This window comes from Canis aureus, chromosome 23 (genome assembly GCF_053574225.1).
Source record: "Canis aureus isolate CA01 chromosome 23, VMU_Caureus_v.1.0, whole genome shotgun sequence".
NCBI classification, from domain to species: Eukaryota; Metazoa; Chordata; class Mammalia; order Carnivora; family Canidae; genus Canis; species Canis aureus.
This window is the reverse complement of record NC_135633.1, coordinates 41,780,263-41,805,398: the sequence shown is the minus strand read 5'-3', so window position 1 is coordinate 41,805,398 and position 25,136 is coordinate 41,780,263. Positions and strand designations below refer to the sequence as shown.

At 36.5% G+C, this 25,136-nt stretch overlaps 1 long non-coding RNA gene and 1 other non-coding gene across 3 annotated transcripts in view; both read right to left on the bottom strand.

Moving 5' to 3' along the window:
• LOC144295048 (uncharacterized) overlaps positions 1 to 22,671 on the bottom strand; it is a 46,657-nt gene extending 23,986 nt beyond the window's left edge. The window contains exon 1 of one of the 2 annotated variants that reach the window (XR_013362402.1): positions 22,608 to 22,671. This is a non-coding gene — a long non-coding RNA (uncharacterized LOC144295048). The remainder of the gene's footprint in view (positions 1 to 22,607) is intronic. The other variant, XR_013362401.1, reaches the window with a different exon arrangement.
• Positions 1,592 to 1,727, bottom strand: LOC144295558 (small nucleolar RNA SNORA72). The gene has a single exon (XR_013362650.1). It is a non-coding gene; the product is annotated as a small nucleolar RNA SNORA72 (small nucleolar RNA).
• Positions 22,672 to 25,136: the final 2,465 nt, after the last annotated feature.

Here is a 25,136-nt window from a genome sequence, read left to right as displayed (position 1 = left end):
CAAGAATCATCAAACATCATCAAACATTTGAGGAAACACAACAGCTAGCAAAAGGGAAAATGAATAAATGGAACAACTGACACATACACACACACAAAGAACCAGAGACATTTTAAGGAACAAAAGAGAACTTTAATTTTTTTTTTTTTTTTTTTTTATGATAGTCACAGAGAGAGAAATAGAGAGAGGCAGAGACATAGGCAGAGGGAGAAGCAGGCTCCATGCACAGTGAGCCCGATGTGGGATTCGATCCCAGGTCTCCAGGATCGCGCCCTGGGCCAAAGGCAGGCGCCAAACCGCTGCGCCACCCAGGGATCCCAAAAGAGAACTTTAAATATTATGATCAATAAAAAAGTAAATACTTCAATGGAAGAAAAAATAATTACATAAAAGTAAACTTTCTCAGAAATTTCAAATGTGATTCCTAAAATTTATAAAAATCCATAGAATGATTAAATAGCACAATAGATTTTATTTAAACAGAATTGTTCTTTTTGAAAAAAAAAGAATTGTTCATTTTGAATGACAGGATGATGAACTTTCTCAGAATATGGAGAAGAAGAGAGAAATTGAGAAATACAAAGGATTAAGCCAGGTAATCCTACATATATTAAATAGAAATTCTGGGATCACAAAGACACAAATTTTAAGAAAAAAATTATAAAATTACAAAAGAATATAATCTCAACAATCTTAAGGCATTTTTATTCTATTTATTTATTTATTTATTTATTTATTTATTTATTTATTTATTTAGAGAGAGAGAGAGGCAGAGACACAGGCAGAGGAAGAAGCAGGCTCCATGCAGGGAGCCCGATGTGGGACTCGATCCCAGGTCTCCAGGATCACACCCCGGGCCGCAGGCGGCACTAAACCGCTGCACCACCAGGGCTGCCCTTAAGACATTTTTATATGAAAGAATTTGCTGACCACCAAATAGAATAGGATAAAAAGATTTAGAGTATTATGGCAAAATTTCTGATTTGAAGAGAAATTATGTGAGCTTTCAGAATGGAAAACATAAACAAGCTGCTTCCAAAGGAGTAAGAACTCAGTTTGTTATCACATTTCACCACCATTCCCAACAAGTTTGATGATAATGGAGCCTTGCCTTCAAAGTAGAAAGTTGAATTATCTTTAACTTATCATTCCAAAATCCATCCAATTTTCAGTTAAAAAAAAACAAAAAACAAACCCAGACAGATTCAGTATGTGCTTATAGATATTTCAAAAAGTTTTCTTAAAAATACATTTGAACAAAATGGTAAATACATCCACGATATAAAAAGATATTTAAAACAAATCCAGTAGGAACTAAAGAGACAAATAATTAAAACCAGAGATGACAATGTGCAGTAGGCCTAGAAAGCAGTAGATCCAAAGTAGACCAAAGAGTGAATTCATAAGATTGTCTGCATGAAGAAAGTGGGTTTTTTTCCATATTCATTTAATGGCAACTGGTAATCATTAAATTAGCAATGATTATCTTCAAAAGATATTACAGTAGCTGTGCTGTCATTTCTCAAGAATGATCAGATACCTAGAGTCACAGACATTTCCCACATAGATTGCCTCATATAAATCAGATTTGGTTTATCACCAGCATTTAAAAAAAATAGACCTAGGGAAAAAAGTAGATCTGGAGAAGTATGCATAGTCTTAATATATTGTGAATGTTTAGCCTGCCCTGATTATTACAAAATTAGAACAGCAAGAATATTTCAGAAAGTAGGTTTAATCAATAGATTGTGTGATTTGGAAAATAAAGATCTTCATTTGTTTCCTTTATCAACGAGAAACAAACAAAAGAATATAACTCTGGAAACATTTAAAAAATTTTAAAAACCTAAAAAAATAATAAAATCGTGTACATAATTTGAAATAAGCTGAAAGGTTTGAGCGAATACTTGAGTATAAGAGAAGAGAATTCTCTTTAGTTAGGCATGTAGAAAATTCTTATCTCAATGACAAGATTTCATGAAATAGAATTGAATTTCTTTTCTTTTGTCAAATCACAGTATTTCTTAATTTAGAGATATATTTTACCTATTCTTAGTATTGTTTTCATTAGTTACCTATCTTTAGAATGAATAGGAGGCTAAATATTCAGGAGAGTTAAGTTTAGTTATAGACCATGAATGTCATAAATCATGGAATCCTGAAAATATCTACTTCATGTCTTAAGTGACAAAAGTCAGAAACACAAGAAGCAGAAGAGAGAAGTTGCATATTAGTTAATTTCCTCCTCTTACATAACAAGGCATTAGTAGATACTGTTTAACAGTTATGGACTAAAAGTAGAGATGTGTATGATTTTACAGTAAAGATAACTATAAGAAGGGCAAAAAAATTTAAAAAGACTTGGAAAGGAGAGGAAAACAGAGGTAGTAGGTAATGTAACTGCTAAATTTCAGCTATAATGATAAGATGCCTAGAAATAGGCAGTTCTTCCAGTTGAAGAAATGGTACTGACAAAAAAAAAAGTATATGACATTTAGGTTTATAGTTGTAACTATAACATTAATTTGTAAAAATTTAGGGGATCCCTGGGTGGCGCAGCGGTTTGGCGCCTGCCTTTGGCCCAGGGCACGATCCTGGAGACGCGGGATCGAATCCCACTTCGGGCTCCCGGTGCATGGAGCCTGCTTCTCCCTCTGCCTGTGTCTCTGCCTCTCTCTCTCTCTTTCTGTGTGACTATCATAAATAAATAAAAATTTAAAAAAAATTTGTAAAAATGTATATCAGAAACTGGGGTAGTGTGCCCCTCTATGAAGTAGGGTGGAGGGAAGATCAGAAAGCACTTTAATATTGTATATACCCCTTTCTACTGTTTAAGATTATAAATTAGGAACATATATTATTACTATAACAGAAAAATTAAAAGATTAAAAACATGTGTCCATAGACACACATACGTCTGTCTATGCGCATACATATGCTTATACATAGATACATGCATGCACATAAATATATGTGCATATGTATATACACATCCATACTTTCTGGTCTTTTCCCTCTTAGAGTGTTTGTAAGACTCATACAGGTACTATTTTCAGACATCTAATGCTGACTTTATTTTTTTTTTTTTTAATTTTTTTTAAGATTTTATTTCTTTGTTCATGAGAGACAGAGAGAGAGAGAGAGGCAGAGACACAGGCAGAGGGAGAAACAGGCTCCATGCAGGGAGCCCGATATGGGACTTGATCCTGGGACTCCAGGATCACGCCCTGGGCCAAAGGCAGGCACTAGACCGCTGAGCCACACAGGCATCCCCCTAATGCTGACTTTAATTAAGAGGTGTATGTTTTCTACTTGTGCAGTCTTGCATAACCACTGCCAGTATTTCTCCCTAAAGGTGAAGCAAATTCCAGGGATAATAAATATATATGGTATAATAAATTGTAATCTCTATTAGATACACAAAGTTAATCTCAGTACTTTAAAGATGGGATGGTATATTCAGTTCCATGGACTTTATTATTTTCTTATTGATCATTAGGGCTTCAAATGTACAATTTCTCATGAAAGAAGCTGAACTGTTACACATCCAGAGGCTTTCTTGTGCACTAGTTGCTGAATATTTTAATTACTCACTCTGTAGAACACATTTTGAGAGTAATTACTTGAAGATGCTGAAATCCCACAGCACAGAAATTTGGCCAGATCATGATCCATACATGGTTCAGAAAAACGGTGCCGCTAGAATATTTGATCAGAATAATCCCTTGCCTCATCCAAACTCTTCCAGAAGGTAACTTGGATAAATAATATATATATATATATATATATATATATATTATACATTATATTTTTTAAATGTATAAGTATTTTATGTATATATGCACATACACAAAACATTTTCTCTATATGTATATAAAATTTAAATATATCAATACATTATATCACACACACACACAAACATTTTCTTTATCCAGGCATCCAATGAAGGATACTTAGGTTGTTTCCATATCTTAGCTATTGTGTTTAATGCTACAGTGAACATGGGAATGAAGATATCTCTTCAAGATACTAATTTTAATTCCTTTGGATATAGACTCAGGAGTGGGATTACTAGATCATATGGTAATTCAATTTTTAATTTTTTGAGGAACTGCTGTACTGTTTTCCATGATAGCTCTACCAGTTTACATCCTCATTAACAGTGCGTAAGAGTTCCCTTTTCTCCACATTCTCACCGTTATTTGTTCTCTTGTCTTTTTGACACTAGCCATCTGAGAGGAGTGAGGTAGTATCTCATTGTGTTTTCTTTTTTAAGATTTTATTTATTTATTTGAGAGAAAGAACACCCACAAGCAGAGAGAGGCAGAGGAAAGAGAGGGGCAAGGAGCAGAGAGAGAGGGAGAAGCAGGCTCCCCTGCTGAGCAGGGATCCTGATGTGGGGCTCCATCCTAGGACCCCAGTATCTCAGCCAAAGGCAGATGCTTAACCAACTGAGCTACCCAAGCACGTTGTCACTGTGGTTTTGATTTGCATTTCCCTGATGATTAGTGATGTTGAGTATCTTTTCATATACCTGTTGCCATTTGGAAAAATCTCTATTCAGGTCCTTTGACCAATTTTCCTTGGATTATATGTGTTTTTTAATTTTTTTAAAATTTTTATTTATTTATGATAGTCACAGAGAGAGAGAAAGAGAGAGAGGCAGAGACATAGGCAGAGGGAGAAGCAGGCTCCATGCACCGGGAGCCCGATGTGGGATTCGATCCTGGGTCTCCAGAATCGCGCCCTGGGCCAAAGGCAGGCGCCAAACCGCTGCGCCACCCAGGGATCCCTGTTTTTGTTTTTATTTTTGCTATTGAGTTGTATGAGTTCTTTAAATATTTTGGATATTAACCTCTTGTCAGATACATGGTTTGTGAATATTTTTTCCCATTCTGTAGGTTGCCTTTTCAATTTATTGATTGTTTTCTTAGCTATGCAGAAGTTCTTTAGTTTAATGTTGTCCCATTTGTTGATTTTAGTTTTTGTAGCCTGTGCTTTTGATATCTTATCAAAGAAATCATTGCCAAGACCAATACCAAGGATCTTTTTTCCTATTTTTCATCTAGGAGTTTCAGAGTTTCAGGTCTTACATTCAAGTTTTTGATCCATTTTGAGGTGTTTTCTTTTTCTTTTCTGATTGGTCTAAGATAGTGATTCAGTTTCATTCTTTCACATGTGGAATCATAGACCAGAGGCACAGATGGAAGCCCAGACATAAATCATACATAGACCAGAGGCACAGATAGAAAGCCCAGACATAAACCAGTGCATATACAATCAATTTTTGACAAAGGCTAAAGAGTTAAAGAACACACAATGGGGAAAGGACTGTTTCTTCAACAAATGGTAGTGGGAAGTCTTGTATCACCTTCCTCATGAAGCCTTTCTTAATCATTTCAATCCACATGCATTTGTGTACTCAGTCATTAATGAGTGCCCCAAATGAACATTGTTAATAAGCTCTAATTATTTACCAGGTAATAAGATACACCTATAAATAAAAGTTATAGACCTTATCCTCAAGCAACCTATGGTCTGGTGAGCAAAACAGATATGTAGGTAAGTCAAAACATAACATAGTAAAGGAAATAAAGTGGTCTTGGTGGAGGGAAGCATAAAATGCTTTAGGAACACAGAGAAATATGCAACCCAGTCCTGTGAGAATGGAGAAAAAGTAGTGATGAGGATTCTGGAAGGAATATCTGAATTTAATTATAAAATATGAGTAAGAGTTAATCAGCAGAGTACAGCCTTCTAGGCAGAGGACACCAATAAAACATATATTAACTGTACTCCTGACTTGCAAAGTCTTCTGATTTGTGTTACTAAAGAATTCCCTTGGCTGCTTATAGAGAACTGGTAAGCAAATCAAAGTTGGAAGCAGAGAACCACATGGAGACTATATGCAGTAATCTGGTAAAAGAAGATTGTGATTTGGACTATGTTTGCAAAAGAAATAAAAAGACTAGGAGGGATTTGTGATATATTTTTGAAAGAAGAAATAGCGTAAATGGGTGATGGGTTATTTGCTGGGAAATGAAGGAAAAATGGGAACAAAAAATCATTCCTAGCCATCAGATGAATAGTGGTATTTTTTACTGAGAAAAGGCAGTATGGTGAACAACATGTTTGGCATGGGGAGATAATTAATAATGTGATATTTGGGATCCCTGGGTGGCGCAGCGGTTTGGCACCTGCCTTTGGCCCAGGGCACGATCCTGGAGACCCGGGATCGAATCCCACGTCGGGCTCCCGGTGCATGGAGCCTGCTTCTCCCTCTGCCTGTGTCTCTGCCTCTCTCTCTCTCTCTCTCTCTCTCTCTGTGACTATCATAAAATAAATTTAAAGGAAAAAAAAAATAATGTGATATTTTCATATATCTTGTATCTCTAATAAGTAAAATAGAACTCTTAAGAGTCCTAAATATGGCATGTTGTTAAAAGAATAACTCTTTCAGGGATTATACTATAGTACTAAGAAAATTAACTTCATTTAAGTTATATAAAGTAATTTTAGTATCAGTTATATCATTAAGTATAGAGGAAATTCATGGTCATAAATAATTCAGTAAATGAGGTGGTTGGAGCCAAGGGCAACTTAATTCAACCAAGGGACATGGTTTTGCCTGAAACAGCCTTCATATGTTGGAATGGTGGAGGCATAGGTTGAGGGAGGGGAATGAGGATGTGCATGCTTCTCCTTTCTGGAAGCCCACAGGCCTGAATAAAAATGGTGAATGGCTTTTCTTTGCTCCTAGTAACTGCAAGCTGCTCTCAAAACTCACCCTGAGCTCCAGCCATACTGATCCTTTTTCTGTTCCTTGAAAAAGCCCTTCTTCATGAATTTGCAATTGCTATTTTCTCTGCCTTGAGTGCTCCTTATCCACCCCTTTGATGGTTTGGCTTAGTCCCATTTTTTAAGTTTCAACACAAATGTCCACTCTTCAGAGCAGTTTCCTTTAGCACTCTAGCCAATCTCAGCAAGTTGTTTCTGCACACCATTGTTGCTATCATAGTCTGTGTGTTCATATTTCATTGTTCCTGGAATGTAATCTCCACAAAGGCAAGCTTTGGCTATCTTCTTCACTATAATCAAGGCCAGTTATAAAAGGTCATGAACAAGGATTTGTTATTTAACTGAAAAATAAAGATTAATGGTTACAAAGCAAATCAGAGGTATAATTAATATATGCTTTAATGATTTCCTCTCCCTAGAAAGCTCTTTACATTCTTCTTTGCATCATTAACTCACACTTGTTCCTCACAATTGAATTCAGATATTACTTCTAAAAATCTCTAGTCACTTTTTCTTCCCTCTCATTATACCAGGTTGCATGCTTCTCTGTGTCTCTAGAGCATTCTATGTTCTATCAAAACCCCTTGATTTATTGCATTGTATTGTACTTTCTTGATCTGTCAGGACTAACTAATCCCCATCAGTATGCAAACATGCTGTGATACATATCATCTCAAAATTATTTTAAATCCTTCCTTTACCACTGCCTTCATTTCTAGCTGGCACCCTATTCTATGCTTTCCTTTACAATAGAATTTTTTTAAAGGGTTGCCTGTATTTCATGTCTGCTTTATGTCCTCCTATTTTCTCTTACATCTATATCAATCAGATTTTTGTAAAAAAAAAAAAAAAATCAAATAGGGCAGCCCAGGTGGCTCAGCAGTTTAGCGCCATCTTCTGCCCAGGGCATGATCCTGGAGACCCAGGATCAAGTCCCACGTCGGGCTCCCTGCATGGAGCCTGCTTCTCCCTCTGCTGGTGTCTCTGCCTCTCTCTCTCTCTGTCTCTCATAAATAAATAAAATCTTTTTAAAAAATCAAATTAAAAAAAAAAAAACTCCCAGGACACTGCTCTTGTCAATGTCACTAATGACCTCCACATTTCTAATTCTGATGCCAATTTCAAGCTTCACCTTAAACAATATATCAGTAGCATTTTCAATCAGTGATTACCCCATTCCTAAAACACCTTGCTCACAGCCTTCAAACCACACTACTGATTGATTCTCCTACTTCAAAAAGGCCAGTTCCTTCCTGTCCTTCTAAAGTCTAAATGTTGAAGACCCTCATTCACTCCCTAATATGCTAATTATTCCCAAATTCATACCTTTAACCTTAATCTCTAATGCCATTAATTTTCTAAGTAATGTTATTAATCCTTAATTTCCACTGAACTTGCCCCAAACTGAAGTCTTTTTGCTCCCACAAACCTGCTCCTTCTCCCATCTTTATCTGAGTAAAAGAATCCTTATCCTTCCAGTTGTTCAGGCCAGAATCCTTAGAGTTATATTAAATTGTTCTCTTTTTCTCACCACAGCATTTAATCCATCAACCAAACCTTTAGATTATATCTATAATTAGACTACTCTTCTCCACTCCATCAGTGCTGTCCTAGATGATGCAAACGTCTTTTGTAGCCTGGAGTGCTATACTGCAATAGCCCCTAAATTACACTGTCAGCTTCTTTGCCTTTTTGGAGTCTGTTCTCCACTCAGCAACCATAATGAAATAGTCCTCATAAAGAGAAGTCTGATCAATTTCTCCTCAGCTCAAAAGCCTGTAAAACATTTGCTGTCTCTCATAAAACATCCACTGATTAAAATATATATATTCTAGAGCTAGACTTGTAGGTCTTAATTGTGGCATTTGCTGTCTTCCCCTACAGTTTTGGATAAGTTATTTAACTCTTCTTTGTCTCATACTTCCCACGTGTAAAATGTTAATAATTAATGCACCAGATTCTTAATATTACTGTGAGGGTTAATTGACTTAAAACTGGTAAAGCTCCTGGGATGATGTCTGGCACAAAGAGTTATGTAACTGTTAACTGTTATTCATTGTTGTCTGGAGACCCGACTCCATGTAGTTCCCCAATCACCATCTGATTTTCCATCACTCTCTCTCTTGTTCTTTTGCTCCAGGCTTGATGGTCTCTTGCTGTTTACCAAGCATGCCAGCAAAATCCACTTGCAAATCTCTCTCCCTTTATAGAAGATAAAGGCTTAAAGTTTTTGACTCATACATTTACGTGGCAAACTATTGCAAATTCCTTGGCTTTCTGCTCAAATAATATTTTATGAAAGGCTCTTTTGCTAATCCTCTTATATAAGAGAGCATACCTTGTCACATTCCATCTTCATGTGCTATTTTTTATATTATATAGTATCTTGTGAAAAAGCACGTTTTCCTCTGTTTGTCTGGACATTATTAATTTTCCATGTCAGAGTTAACTTCCATGAAGGAAGAAACTTTGTTCAGTGCTGTAAGACATAAGCCTAGAAAGATGTGTGGCACATAAGAAGAGTTCAACAAAGATTTGTTAAACTTCTCCTTCAATAATCATAAGCATTTATAAATCATAATGGGATGTTTACCAGATGACAATTAATTAACATATAAAAATTGACCTCATTAGCAAGTTATAATAACAAAGCCTAAACATAATCAATCAACATTTATTGATTTTTTAGATTTAAGTAATTTTTCCATAAATTGATTAATTTGGTACTTTTCTTTCATGAATTTAATTTCCTATATCCTAATTGTGATTAATATTTATTCAAGCTCTGGGATGCCTGGGTGGTTCAGCGGTTGAGCGTCTGCCTTTGGCCCAGGGTGTGATCCTGGAATCCCGGAATCGAGTCCCATGTCAGGCTCCCTGCATGGGGCCTGCTTCTCCCTCTGCTTAGGTCTCTGCCTGCCTCTCTTTGTCTCTCATGAATAAATAAATAAAATCTTTAAAAAAAATGTATTCAAGCTCTGACTCCTATGATAACTATAATTACAGCAATTTTGAGAATATTACAATTGTAATGGCCATATGTCCATAAATAAGTTATTATTTAAAATAGAGATTATGTTTAGTGAAGTCCACTTAAGAAGTTAGAAATATAGTCTTAAAACATACCTTCCCTGCCAGCTAGAAAATGTCATTAACCAGAATATCACTGTTATCAGAATGTGTTATTCTCATTTTGAGTTAGTAATTTTTTAAAGAAGACTGAATATGTTTAGTATTATAGCTCTTTGGAAAGAATACTTGCCATTAAGATTCTTAGAAGATTTTTTTTAAATAATTTTATTGATTGATTGATGAGAGACACAGAAAGAGAGAGGCAGGGACACAGGCAGAGGGAGAAGTAGGCTCCCTGTGGGGAGCCCGATGAGGGACTTGATCTCAGGACCCCGGGACTATGACTTGAGCCAAAGGTAGATGCTCAACCAATGAGCCTCGAAGGTGCCCTGGAAGATTTTTTAAAGATTTATTTATTTGAGAGAGAGAGAGCAGGGGCAGTAGGGAGAGGGCAGAGGGAGGGAGAGACTCCAGCAGACTCCACGCTGAGCCTGGAACCCCTTGAAGGGCTCTATCTCATGATTCCCAGATCATAATCTCAAAATCTTGACCTGAGCCAAAGCCAAGAGTCCAGTGCTTAATCAACTGAACCACTCAGGTGCCCCTGGGAATCTTAGGAGATTTTTGAAACCACAAACCTTTTGCTATCACATTGCAATCAGACATTGTCCCAATCAAAACTTCATACAGAAAAGAAAACAGAAGAAGAGGAGAGGAAAGGAGAGGAGAGGAGAGGAGAGGAGAGGAGAGGAGAGGAGAGGAGGGGAGGGGAGGGGAGGGGAGGGGAGGGGAGGGGAGGGGAGGGGAGGGGAGGGGAGAGGAGAGGAGGGGAGGGGAGGGGAGGGGAGGGGAGGGGAGGGAAGGGAAGAGGAGAAGAGAAGAGAAGAGAAGAGAAGAGAAGAGAAGAGAAGAGAAGAGAAGAGGAGAAAGAATAGAAGAAAAAAAGAAAAGATGGGATGCCTAGGTGGCTCAGCAGTTGAGCATCTGCCTTCCACCCAGGGCATGATACTGGAGTCCCGGGATCAAGTCCCACATCGGGCTCCTTGCATGGAGCCTGCTTCTCCTTCTGCCTTTGTCTCTGCCTCTCTCTCTCATGAATAAATGAATAAAATCTTTAAAAAAAAAAAAAAAAAGAAAAGAAACTTTTTGGTAAGGCAGTTTTAATTCAATAATGCTACAGTACCTCCACCATAGTTGTCTCGTAATCTACCCCTCTTCCTACTGTCACTGACAGAATTCTAAAAAAATCTTGTTACAAAACTTATCTCAAGATAAATTGAACTATCAACAAAATTAATGTTGTGCTTGAAGATCCTAAGTTATGTACATTTTTCCTTTCAGCACTCCTCATTTCTGTCAGAACATATGTGAGAAGAGAAGACATTAACAGGACTCTAAAGCAAATAGGCACAGGAAAAACAAAGTGAAAACTAAGGAAGCAGTGTTAGTAGAGGCTCAGTTTAGGAGATGTGCCACTTTAGGTGGGTTAAGCAGCACAGATTTTTAACGCAAAAGAATAGTGCTTATAAATGCTTCAGAGGGGCTAGCAGAGAAACTTCAAAACTAAAGATTATGGGAAGCACATCAAGAACACCATAGAGCTTGTGCTCCAGTGAAGTTACTACCTCAGAACCAAGGAGAATCAGGAAAACCACAATTGTAAATATTGAGTTTTTCTTTTTTAAAGAGTTTATTTATTGAGTGAATGAGTGAGAAAATGTGTATGAGCAGAGGTGTGGGTAGGTAGCGAAGCAGAAGGAGATAATCTCAACCTGACATCTTACTGAGCACAGAGCCCTACTTGGGACTTATTCCATGACCCTGAGATCATGACCTGAGCTAAAATCAAGAGTTGGGCACTTAACCAACTGAGCCACCCAGGAGCCCCTGGAAATACTGAGTTTAAGAATATATCATAATAGAATCCAAAGAGTAGTGTGTTGTTAAATGTGTGACAACCAGTTGGGGTTGTTCCCCATCTCCTAGTGATTTAAAGTATTTGCCAGTAACTGCAGTATTGATTGTGTCACCATGACCTATTATAAACACTGAGGTGAAATTACTATGTGGAGTTGTGAGGAGATGAACAGTAGTAAGACACCATTAGGTATTCTTCCCACAGTAGATACAATAGATGTAAATAAATTCAAGAGTATAGAATATAGTAAGATGCAATAATTGGGAAGTGATGAGTTTTAAGTATTACCCTAATTTTTTTTTATTACCCTAATTTTTAATATAATGTATTTAATTGTAAATTATATAATTTAAAATTTAATAATGATTGTGTTTAAAAACCAGGTTGTTAAAGAAAGGACTAACTTGTATATTTATTTGGGGAAAAATATGGGTAAAAGAAAAAAATGCCAAGGATCCCTGGGTGGCTCAGCAGTTTAGCGCCTGCCTTTGGCCCAGGGTGCGATCCTGGAGTCCCGGAATCGAGTCCCGCATCGGGCTCCCGGCATGGAGCCTGCTTCTCCCTCTGCCCGTGTGTCTTTGCCTCTCTCTCTGTCTTTGTGTCTATCATGAATAAATAAATAAAATCTTTTAAAAAAAAATAAAAGAAAAAAATGCCTTCCTTGATAGAGACTACAGTATAGTAGAAGAGCTATAAAACACAGTTTAAAAAAAAAAAAAGGTCATCTGTAAAAACAAAGCATAATTTGAAATTGTAAAACAGAAGCAGAACCGAATCAGGAAGAATTCAGAGCAATCATCCACATTCAATTTGAAAATGAAGAAAGAACTCGAGGAGGATAATGGCCTTTGTTATGAACCTTAAAGGGTAAGTAGGTATTTGAGAGATAGAAGCGTATGAGCCATGATTCATGATTAAAAACATATTAGCTGAGCATGTTGCTTTAGGCAAAGAAGTAAATATATTGCAAAGTTATTGGGAACTGAGAGAATCAATAGGAGGCTGAAAGGACTCAAATCAGAAAACAGGGGAGAAAAAGAGCAATTTAGAAAACTGGCAAGAATCTTGCTAGGCAGCAAGAAAAATCTAGCCAGGAGAATGCCTGGGTGGCTCAGTGGTTGAGCAACTGCCTTTGGCTCAGGTTGTGATCCCAGGGTCCTGGGATCAAGTCTCACATCAGGCTCCCCAGAGGGAGTCATGAAGCATCTGCTTTACCTTTAACTCGTCACCATATTAACAACAACAAAAATGTGAGTTGTAAATGCCTTTTAATCCTTACCTCATTCACCAGAGCCAATATCCTAGGCAGGGATAATCTGGAAGTGTCCACACAGCCAGTTTAGGTCATGGACTAGCCGTCTGGACTCAGAAATTGGGAAGTGAAGGAGTGAGAAAAGGAAAAGCCTGCTCTGTGATATCATAAGTGAGAGAATGAATATTGCTTCTAGTGATCTGGATACCAAATTTTAGTAATTCATAATCTGGAATATTATGCTATTTGTATGTACTAAAATATTGAATTTTTAAAACTGACTTGTCAATATTTTTTAAAACATGAACCTTGAATAATTTACATTTTGAATCATAACCAGAGAGATATACTTGGCATTAATATTTTGAATAAAAAATACTCATTTGGAAGGCATCCTTCATTGCCTACATAATGCTCAGCAGAAGCAGAAAATTGCTATTCACAATGTGTAGTTCCTCTGAAATGATGATGTGTAATCCAAGTTTAAAGATTTTTTGAACATGTAGAATATAAAAGTGAAGTACTGAAATTTATACCTGTACCTCTGCAGTGTAATCTCTGTGTTTCCATTATTAAACTAATGGACAAGGATGAACTGGAAATGTTATCTTTGAAGTGAAACAAAAGCTCAGTATCAGTAAGAAAATGGTTGTTCAAAAACAATGCCCTTGGGACGCCTGGGTGGCTCAGCGGTTGAGGATCTGCCTTTGTATCAGGGCATGATCCCGGGATCTGGGATCGAGTCCCACAGCCGCCTCCCTGCGAGGAGCCTGCTTCTCCCTCTGCCTGTGTCTCTTTCTCTCTCTCTCTCTCTCGGTGTTTCTCATGAATAAATAAATAAAAATCTTTTAAAAAAAATAATGTCCTTAATGTTCTCAAACAATGTTTTATTTTCTTGTTAAAGAGAGTAAAAGCCTATCTTGTCACCATTTTCTTGACTAGAGTAGAATCAGAAAGCTTACTGACCAACTGAAAACTATTATAAAAGACATGCCACAGATTCAACAATGATCTAACACTAACACACTGTGCCATTTGATTGTACCTTTTTTAAATGCTCAAATCAGATAATTTCATCTTATATTTTTTATTATTCAGAGTTTGAACTCATCACTTGATGTATGTTTTCATAAATACAATTTTTAATAAAGATATTGGTTAGAATATATAGCTTTTATTAACCTAATATTGATTGTTTTATAAAATGTTACATTTTTGTTTTTAATATGTATTAAGCTTTAGTTTATTGATTTCAAATTCTGAGTGCTTTTTAAGACAAAGATTATTTGCAAATAAATACCCAAAGAGTAGTGATATCATTTTGCTGTAGTACTGTTGTCAGTAACCACTTTACAATAGCACTTCCCACAATGGAAGGATTTCCAAAAATAAAATGGCTGTATGAAGTAGAATAGGATAAAATTTACCTGAGAGATAACAAATGTGGGATCAGAGGCAGGGAAACCCACTGGTGAATGGTGAGTTAGCTGGAAATTCAGTTGTAGATGATAAGCCTTATTCTCTTTGTCATATCTTTATTTTAGCCATGGAAAGCCATATTCTGTAAAAATCTGCAGTATATTATACTCATTTTTTACTGGAATTCAGATGACTCATTGTAAATCAATGAAAAAAGCTTGGGAATGGGGCAGATGTCATTTCTGAATACTACGGCTGACCGGATCACATGTTTTCATCTTGATAAAAAGTAAGTGAACAGACAAAACATGGACCATCCAACTAAGCATATGGGCAGACTAATTGCATGAGAGTCCAGTTAAGTCAGCAGTGTATGATTATCATCACAAAATGTTTAATTATGCTGAAACCTTTCCAAGAAGTGAAAGTTATCAGATGATTATACAAGGGAAAAGGGTATGTTTCAAATACAAAACAAAGCAAATGTTTAAATGTATTAATTCTTCAGGCAAGTAGAAGGAAAGGATTTTAAATGACCACTCAGGAATGAATAAGAAAATATTTTTTAACTCAATCTCATGCCAAGCCCTTGATTTTTCCATAAAAAGGCTAACTAGTAATCCAAAATAACATAATCTTAATAGCAATAATAATACTTAAAAGCTTGCTATTTACTGAACTAGTAGTTCTCTTATTGTCTGAGTTTAGCATTACAATATACAGTCTGCTAGCAGCACATAAAGGCCCTTGTCAGTAGATGAAATGTTATACAATCACCTTGTGGAGGAAAACTCCTTTCAGGTAAAGATTCTACTAATTTTTACAAATCTTCATGTGCATATAGTAATTCCTTCATGTAGGTAGTTTAACAGTTCACTGCAACAGCATAAAGTCATTTTTCTCAAGCAATCAAGCACATTCAGCAAAATGAGACAGAGAATGTTGTTCAACCCAGAATCCTCACTGGAGAAGAATTAGTAACCTTACTTCACATAAAATTACCAATGTTTAAGACCATGGATAGCTAAAACATTGCTTTTAAATCCAAATGAGTAAGAGCCATGGATCCCTGATACCATACTTTCTGTACCTTAATGCAATACTTTAAATTTCCTGAGTGAGAAGAGGAAAGCTGGTCCAACATTTGCAACGACACAGAGGATTCCTATTCAGCAGGGAAGAGACAACAGCTGAAGACTGGCAGTGCCAGAATGGCATCATCAAATGGCATCTCTCTGATTTCGGCTTCAGAGACAGAATTATTCCATTTGAAGAACAGAACTAAGAGCAAGTGATACTTGACAGGCACATTAGAACCTTGTGTCCTATTTAAAAAGCCATTTCAGTAACTTTGCAACATCTAATCATACAGGCTGCCAACATTTTCCATCAGCAAAGTAGTGCCTCGTTTGCATAATATGAATGACATCAAGAAATGTATGAAACATTACATTAAAAGGTGACTTAAAATCAAGTCTTTCTTATACTACCTGCAGTTATGTGAACAAATCTCATCACATTCAGGCCTCAGTTGCTTCAGATACTGGAAGCAAGAATACTTCTGTCCTTGCATCTAGATTGAACTGGAAATAATAATAACTTCTGTCTCTGAATATAAATTGAAAGGGATGTTCTCTCGGGGTTCTTTCACTGATGAGATTCATGATTCTCTGATTCAGTATGTTCATGCTCCCATAGAAATGAAAGAAAATTAAATTATTTTTCATCCTCTTACCTGTAAAACCAATGAATTAAATACTATCATTTTAATTATAATAAAACTAGCATGCTGAGGATTCACAATATGTTGAGCATTGTATTAAGCACCAATTAATCCTCAGTACAATGTTGAGAGATTGCTATTAACTTCCCCATTTCACAGATGAGGAGCTGAACATTAAAGGGATTAAGAAATGTGTTGAAGGTTACATATGTTCTGAGTAATAAACTGATCTAAATTTGGGTGTCTTGGGATGCCTGGGTGGCTCATTCTGTTAAGCGTCTGCCTTGGGCTCAGGTCATGATCCCAGGGTCTTGAGATTGGCTCACGCCCAGCTCCCTGCTCAAGAGGGAGTCTGCTTCTCCCTCACCCTTTTCCCTTCCCTCTTTTATTCCTCCTTCCTCCCTTCTCATGCTCTCTCTCTCTTTCTCAAATAAATAAATAAAATCTTCATTATACATGGCATGTCTCATGTGCCAGAATACTATTCTTCCCCTTCGTGGCAGTTTCTCTTGCTTAGTACCACTGAAAGGACTTGCATTCTTGCAACAAGGCAACACACATCTCTGCTTCAATCCATTATAAGGATTCTATTTTAGCCCTCATCCTACAACAAATTTTCTGCTTAGAAAAATTACAACAGGCTGGTATGGTACTTTTAACTTTTCCAAAACAATGTCACATGTGTATTTTCCCCAAAAAAATGTTTTTACCAGATAGAATAGCTGTCTCTGCCCCCATTTTTCATAAAATATATATATATACAATAGAGAAAAGATAAACTTTTCCAGAGTCAGGGGATGATGATAGTGTGGTAGAAGGAGGTCTGCACACGGAGTTAAGCTGAGCTGAATCTAAAGCCCCAGGGTTCCTGGTTCCCTTCCAGTTCTCTTCCCAGTGCTTCATCAGTTTTTACTTCATGGTTTTCTGCAGGCCATGGCCTTTGCTGAGTTCTACACCCAGCAGTAACAGCTGCAGCAAACCCTGAAGTGATTGTATGTGAGGCATAGCCTCACCACAAAACATTTCCCAGTGAGACATGCGAGCCAGTGAAGATCCCTCCAAATTCATGATAGACATCCTAAAGAAAGAAAATGGAGTTGAATCTCAACTAGAAGCTGGGAGTGAAAAAGCATCTGGGAAACATTTTTAGGTATTTCTCCTATCATCTGATAACTATTTTGAAGCAAGAATCCAGGACATTTTGTCAAGCTGAAGATTAATAGTCTCTAAAATAAAAACAAAAATAAAAAAGATGAGCAAGCAACCTATTCAAAGAGATGTTGTGGTCAGGAAGACAGTGCCTGGGTGATGACAAGCAGCTGAGTCTCCATGAGGCTGATGATGATGCTACATGTTGAGAGTTCAGGTGTCTCATGACTGTGTACACAGGGGCAGCAGAGCCAGAGGGAGGGAATCCATTCCACTCATTCCCTAGGTAACTCGCTTGGCATTTGATCTTCATCTTGCCTCTTTAAATCATTCATCCAACCTGTAATTATCTCTAGTTTCTTAGAATGGGTTAAAATATGGCAAGACGGCCAAGAAGATCACTGTCCTGTACATGCACATGAAGTCCTCATAAAATCTGGTGAGTTATCGCTAAGAAATCTTTTTTTTTAAAGATTTATTTATTTATTCGTGAGAGACACAGAGAGAGAGGCAGAGACATAGGCAGAGGGAGAAACAGGGTCCTTGAAGGGAGCCCGATGCAGGACTCAATCCCAGATTCTGGGATCATGAACCAAAGGCAGGAACCCAACCGCTGAGTCACCTAGGGGTCCCAGATCACTAAGAAATCTAAGAGTTAATGATAATGGTAACTCACATCTACTGACAGCTACTATTTGCCAGGAACCATGTTTAACATTTGATGTGACTACCATACGAAAACAGTATTTTGAAGGAAAGGAAAATGAGTTGTATGTACATTAAGTTTTCACCTTACAGTCACACAGATGGGAATGAAAAGAACCAGGATATGAACTACAAGCTGGGATCCAGAGTCTGAACTCTTACCTACTGCCCTAAATAGCAGCTGCTTCTCCCAGAGCATTTCCTATGGGTCAGGAACAATGCTAAGCACATTATTGTACTTTCTCCTTGTATTTATGGTCATTCTCATTTTCCTGATGAGGAAACAGAAACTTAGAGAAATGAAATGAATTATTCATTTGACACAGCTGGTTAGTAGTGGAGCCCAGATGAAATCTATGTTTGTTTGGCATTTGTTTGCTTATCCATTGCAGTCTCTATCCAAGCGTGTGTGTACTCTGCCCTATTGCCTCTATATAGCAGCACCACAAAGTGCCAGGAAAGAAAATACCTCATCTTGCTCCTTTGTTCACATAGAAACTGAAGCTCAAAAGGATTAGGGACTTACTCAAGATCATGCAATTATTTACTGCAAAGCAGTGACAAAATCTTTCAATTTACCCAGAGATCATCCAAGTAGGTGATCTCTCTCTCTCTCTCTCTCTCTTTAAAGAATTTATTTATTTTGGAGACAGAGAGAGAGAGATCGTGGGAGAAAGGGCAGAGGGAGAGGATAAGAGAGTCTCAAGCAGACTCCATGCTGAGTGCAGAGACCAATTTGGGGCTCTATCTCACAACCCTGAGATTATAACCTGAGCTGAAACCAAGACTGTGCCTCCCAGGTGCCCTGATCTTTCCTCTCTTAAAGTATGCTCTCTGACCTTTTCTCATTAGGTTACATCTACTACGAGACATACTCAATTTAGAATTATATGGTGCTACTTATGGTAATTATTATAATTTTGTATTTGAAGAGAAATTTTTTTTCTGAGGAGCAATTTTTCACCTATATTGTTTTTTAATCACCTGAAAAAAATAAAAACACACAAGACAGAAGGAAATGCTCATTTTCTTCTCAGACCTGAGTTCTGCTTCTACATTTAAATTTAAAAGTTGGACTCTGTCAACTTACTTAATTACCCATCTAACCATACTGATGGATTCTCAGAAAATATTTGGACAGATTTATGTATATTATATGAATGCCATATCAAAGTTTGTTTCTATGAGAATTCATATGAGAATTTCTAATATTTGTAGGGCATACTTGGGCATATTTTGGTTGAAACTACTGGGAGGTAAAAATCTATCCCTCAAGTACACTTTTACTTTCATAGAGTAGTTTCATTTTCAAAACCGCGAGATGAGTTTGTGGCAGTCAGATTATTTGTGTTTTTAATGTTCTTTAACAAGCAAGGAATTAAACCTGCACAAGATTGGATGGCAGGCAGAGATTCCTGACCCAAAGGGTGCTGTGGGATGGTTAATAGCAAAAGGTTCCTAGGAGAGAAGGACAGTCAAAAAATAGACTGTGTAGTTTATATAATAAAAAGAAATCAAGCATGGATAATATGGAGATTGAGGATAGCTACACCGAGAATGATGTTTTGCCCAGTTTCTCGATCTGAGTCAGTTCATAAACTTGGAACCCATGGACTGGAAAAGAGGCCAGCTATTCAGAAGGGATCACTGTGCCATTAGATCTGGTAATGTTTCCCTCATACCTTCCCCAAAGGGATATTTAGCCAGTTAGTCAGTATTCATACCATGTGAAAAGATGAATACTTCCAACAATTCCAGGACTGTTAGACACAGGGGGTCAAGAACCAGGGCAGCCCAGGTAGCTTGGCGGTTTAGCCTTTGGCCCAGGGCCTGATCCTAAAGACCCAGGATTGAGTCCTGCGTCGGGCTCCCTGCATGGAGCCTGCTTCTCCCTCTGCCTGTGTCTCTGCTGCGCATTCTCTCTCTCTCTGTATCTCTCATTAATAAATAAATAAAATCTTTAAAAAAAAGAACCCAAAGCACCATCACAGCCTCTGTTACACAGGAATATATGCAGGGCAGGTCATAAATGGAGTCCTGGCTCAGATCTAGCTCATAGTGGATCACCTGCTCTTCATTTTCCCAGTCACTGAACAAATAATTTGAATTGATATCTTTATAGTTGGCAAAATCCTCATATTGGTTCCTTGATGGATGAAGGCCAGTAGAAGCTCTGAAAATTTCCCTTTCCTTCAAGATAGCGCATTACAAATAATATTGCATTCTCATGGGAATAACAGTAATTGATGTCACCCTAAAATAATTGAAAGATACAAGAGTGGTGGTCTCCATATTACTGTATAATCCAGCAGTCTGGCCCCTACCAAAACTGGAGGAATCATGGCAGATGACACTGGATTACCACAGGTTTTTCCCAAGTAGTCCCATTGAATTTGCTGTACTGAGTGTGGTATATTTGTTAAAGAAACTTAGCATAGCCTCTCGCAGGTAGCACTGAGACACTGATTGATGAGGTAGAGGATATGAACTACATCCAGGGGTTCCTATAAAGAATGATATCTTTTTGGGTTTAGCCATTGGGAATCCCTATGAAAGGTCAGAAGGAGGGATTGGATGCCTGGCTCACTGTAAAGCCACCTTGAGCAGGTTGTGTTTCCTTGATTGAAAGTTACTGATCTTCTAAGCAACTCTGTGTCTCCAGGTTCCAATATCCTTTATATTGCTTCATTCCTTTATGCCAAAGGTTAACAGCTTGACTATCACGAAACTCCAGGTTGTAGTTCTAATCCCACATCTTTGTAATTGCTTCTTTAATAAACAAATCTTTAATTATTTTATTTTGAATCTTCCCTCTGTTTTCTTTGGGCCTTTATTTGAATGTGGCCTCTACCACATTCCCCTAAGATATTCAGAGGGAAAAGACAGAGAAATTGAGAATTAGAAAGATAAAAGTTATACAGAATGGTCTATGACTTCATTTTCTTCTCAGTGACTCCTGGGCATATTTTAAGAATTTCACCAAAACCTAATAAATGATTTGATACACTGTTGTATTAAAATGATGATAATCAATATGTGGCCTCTACATCCATGGCATCAATAATACTTGGGAACTTGTTAGAAATGTAATTTCTTGGGCTCCATCCCAGACCTACTAAATCAAAGACTCTGAGAGTGGGGCCCAACATTCTATAATTTAAGAAGGTAATTCTGAATTTAGGTAATTCTGATGCATACTACAGATTGAGAACTATTATATTAAGGTAGATGGTGACCCCACCTTTCTAATACATTACACAGAGAAATGCTACTTTAAGTATGACCAAACACTTTGGACTCTGTTATTGGTCTTTTTTTTTTTTTTTAATTAGACAGTACATAGAATGTTTAACTGCTGTGCCAAGTTTATCATAATTTTCAGTTCTAGAAACTATACAAGCCAGAAAGAGGCCTCTAAGGAGCAAATATAATTATTTAGATTAGAATTCTTTAATAAATGTTCCCTGTGATACTACCATGAACTATTTTTTAAATATAGAAATACAATTTTATTTTTGAATATTGATCTTACATATATGTGATCTTGCTGAATTCACTTATTCTAATTTGGATTTTCTATATAAACAATCACATCACTTGTGAATGAAGACTGTCTTATTTCTAGTTTCAGAGTAAAAGCCTTTGGTATTTCACTATGAAATAAGATATATACTGTGGACTTTTTGTAGACACTTTTTTTTTGCTATGAACTATTTTTTTTTTTTTTGCTATGAACTATTAATAAGAAGTATTGGGAAATGGGAAGTGATGGACCCTAGGTCAAATAATTTAAGAAAACTTTTAGTTCAATGGTATAAATACATTTATTTATAGTATAACTATCCTAGGTCATTAACATGCAGTTGTGCATTAAATGTTTCCATGAGGCCATAAAACATGTTACATCTCCTAGAGTGTCATTGATATATTTTTGGATAAATCTCAGGCCAAGAAATGGCATAATTAGTAAAAACAGCTATATCACAGGAAACCTAAGGCAGATATAAACCGAAAAATGCAAGAATTGATGTTATATGGGCCATCCTGGTAAGGGTCTCTGATTCTCCAAATAGGATGTTAGAATTATTCTTTAGAATGGCAAAATTGTCACAGGATTTGAGAAAACAGAAGGAATGATGGGATCAATATGAGGGAGGAAGAAGTTAGCTTTGTCAGGTCATGACAAATTGGTAGAGTGGCTCAGGTAAGGAATAAGCTTGAAAGCAACTCAAAGAAAATTTTATGTACTAAGGGCAATTTTTCACTTAAAGTCAAAGAATCAAGAGAGAAATTTATTGATTAATCCATTATTTTATGTGGTCTCAATTGAAGAGTCCATCAGAATTGATCATCAGTGGAATGTCAATGCAAATCCAAGTATACTATGGAGCATAATTTAAAATATGTAGATATGATTATCTCTCCTACCCTCTTTGTCTCCATGGACAGTGGTCATGCAGAAACTCAGTGTCCCCAACATGTCCCAAATAAAGTTTTCTCTTTCCTACTACCACTGGCAGCATGAAGGGAGAGCCCTAGAACCCTGTATTCTGTCAAGACTTATACCTTACCTTCCTTCATAAAATGTATCCTCTTACCACTGCTAATTCTGCATGGAAAATTTCATTATGACATCAATCTCTGGAACAGTCAGTGGTCACCAAGGGAAGCCTAGAGCATCCCTCTTCCCCAGACTAATCATAAGGCATCATGGGCAGGAAAGCAACTCACCTTAGGATGAACACTGCCTTTCATCCTTCCCTGACTTATTTTCCGTTCAGCACTTAACTCTGATATAATTTATATTTTACCTATTTAGAAATTTCTCTCTCTTTCTCCCTCTCTCTCTCTCTCTCTTTCCCCTACAATAAAAGCTTATTAAGGGCAAGATTTTTTTTTCTAATTTTTTTCTGTATCTCTTAAGTCTAAACAGTTTCTAACAAATAGGAACTACACATACTTAATGGATAAACGAATAACAGTATGCCCCACTACTCTCCATATTATCAACTAACATGAAGCATGACTAAATAGGCATTCACTGATTCTTCTAAGTATTGTAGTTCTGTATTTCCTCTGTGTTCCAAAAATACTATATGAAAATTCTATTATGTTTTACTCTAATTTGTCCGTTTACAAATAATCTTTTCAAAAAACAACAAAAAAAATCTCCTTAGGGAAAGGATAATGTTTTATCTATCTCCAGGCTCATTGGGCAGAGTCTGACATGTTTCTTAAACCGGTGATGGAAATATACAAATAAATGAGGAAAATGATATCTGAGTTGATAAAAAAAAGTACCTTCCTTCAATTTTTAATAATAGTATAAAGATACATAATGATCTGGAAAAAAAAACCCAAAACATTACTTGCAGTTAAAGAAATCTACTATTTTTAAAGCCTCTACTCCTTTTTCAGTTTTCCCAGATCTTAATAACCACGTACTCTCCAAAATGGCACAGGCCACTTCCACTTTCACAGACTTGTAGTATCAAAAAGGAGAAAGGGATGGGAGGATAGGCAAAATGGGTGAAAGGGAGTTGGAGGTACAGGCTTTCAGTTGCAAAATGAATGAGTCATGGAACTGAAAGGCACAGCATAGGGAACATAGTCAATGGTACTGTAATAATGTTGTATGGTAACTGATGGTAGTTACACTTGTGTTGAGTCTAGAATGAAAGAATAAACTTTTTGAATCACTATGTTGTACACCTGAAAATAATGTAACATTGTGTCAACTAAAATTTCAAAAAAAAATTAAAAAGGAAAATATGCCAAACAAGTTATAAAAGTTTTAGATATATATTCAATGCATTAATATATTTAAAATAAACACAATAGAATATATAGAATGTATAAAACTCAATATTAGTGTGAACACATAAAAATATAATATGCACATGGACAAGAAAAGATGACTTGCAAAAACACTTTCATTTGCAGGATGGTCCCCTCAAAAATTTTTCTTGGAAAATTGCATAGTAGGTTTAACAAATACAGATGAAATTTTAAATAAAAAATTTAATAAATTAAAACCTATGATGTAGACACCATGGCAAATTTTACATACAACAAATAAATTCCTTTTTAAATAAATTTTTTAAATTATGATATATGATATAAATTAACTATGTTATGCACAAGAAAATTACAGAATTTGTGAAAAATATGAATTCACAATAAACTATAAAGTGTTGCTCTAAACTGGCAAATACATATGGGTATGTACAATGAAGGCTTTATTTTATTTGTAAGTATATATCTCTGGCTCAATATACAATTCCCTTGGAAAGAGCATTAATAATCCACATTTCAGGCCTGTTATTGTCATTGTCATGGTTTAATGTCCTGACCATAATGTGAGAGTAAGCCACAAAACATGCAGAATCAAGTCAAAAGTAATATTAATATCCCCAAGGTTTATGGCCCTGCCTGCCAGATGGGAATTATGTGGGAATAATTCAGAATGAAATGAGTTAAAAAAAAAAAAAAAGAAGAACCTTGAATCCATTCTGTATGTGGAGTAATCTAGGATGGTTTGAGACTCAAGAAGGATTTGTAAGGTATCTATTAGCTAACATAAATCCAGAGAATTTAGGATAAAGACCCTATTAGTTAGAATGTATGGAGTTGGAGGTGATATATAAGAATTATAAATGAGGTCTCTATGTATTTCTTACTGTCCTGAGCAAAGCCATTCAGATGTCGGGTCTCTTCCCAATCTCTGGTTGGTCTGCAACCCCAGCTAAATTGGGCGTATAATCCAAAATTCCTTGGGAGGATAACCTTAAATTGCCTGAAGTGATATTAATGTTTCCTTGGTAGATGAATATGGTTCCTTGGTGGGCAAATCCACTTAATTTAAAATAAATTATAAAAATTTAGAAGTAATGGTACCTATAATTTAATGTCCTTAAGAACAATTTGTGTGTCTGGAGGTATACATATACAAAATTGTAAATATTGTTTTTTTTTTTTTTAAAGAAGATTTTCCTTATGAGAGAGAGAAAGAGTGAGCACAAGCAGGGGGGAGAGGAGGGGAGGAGGTAGAAGCAGACTCCCCACTGAGGAGGGAGCCCAACATGGGATTGATACCAAGA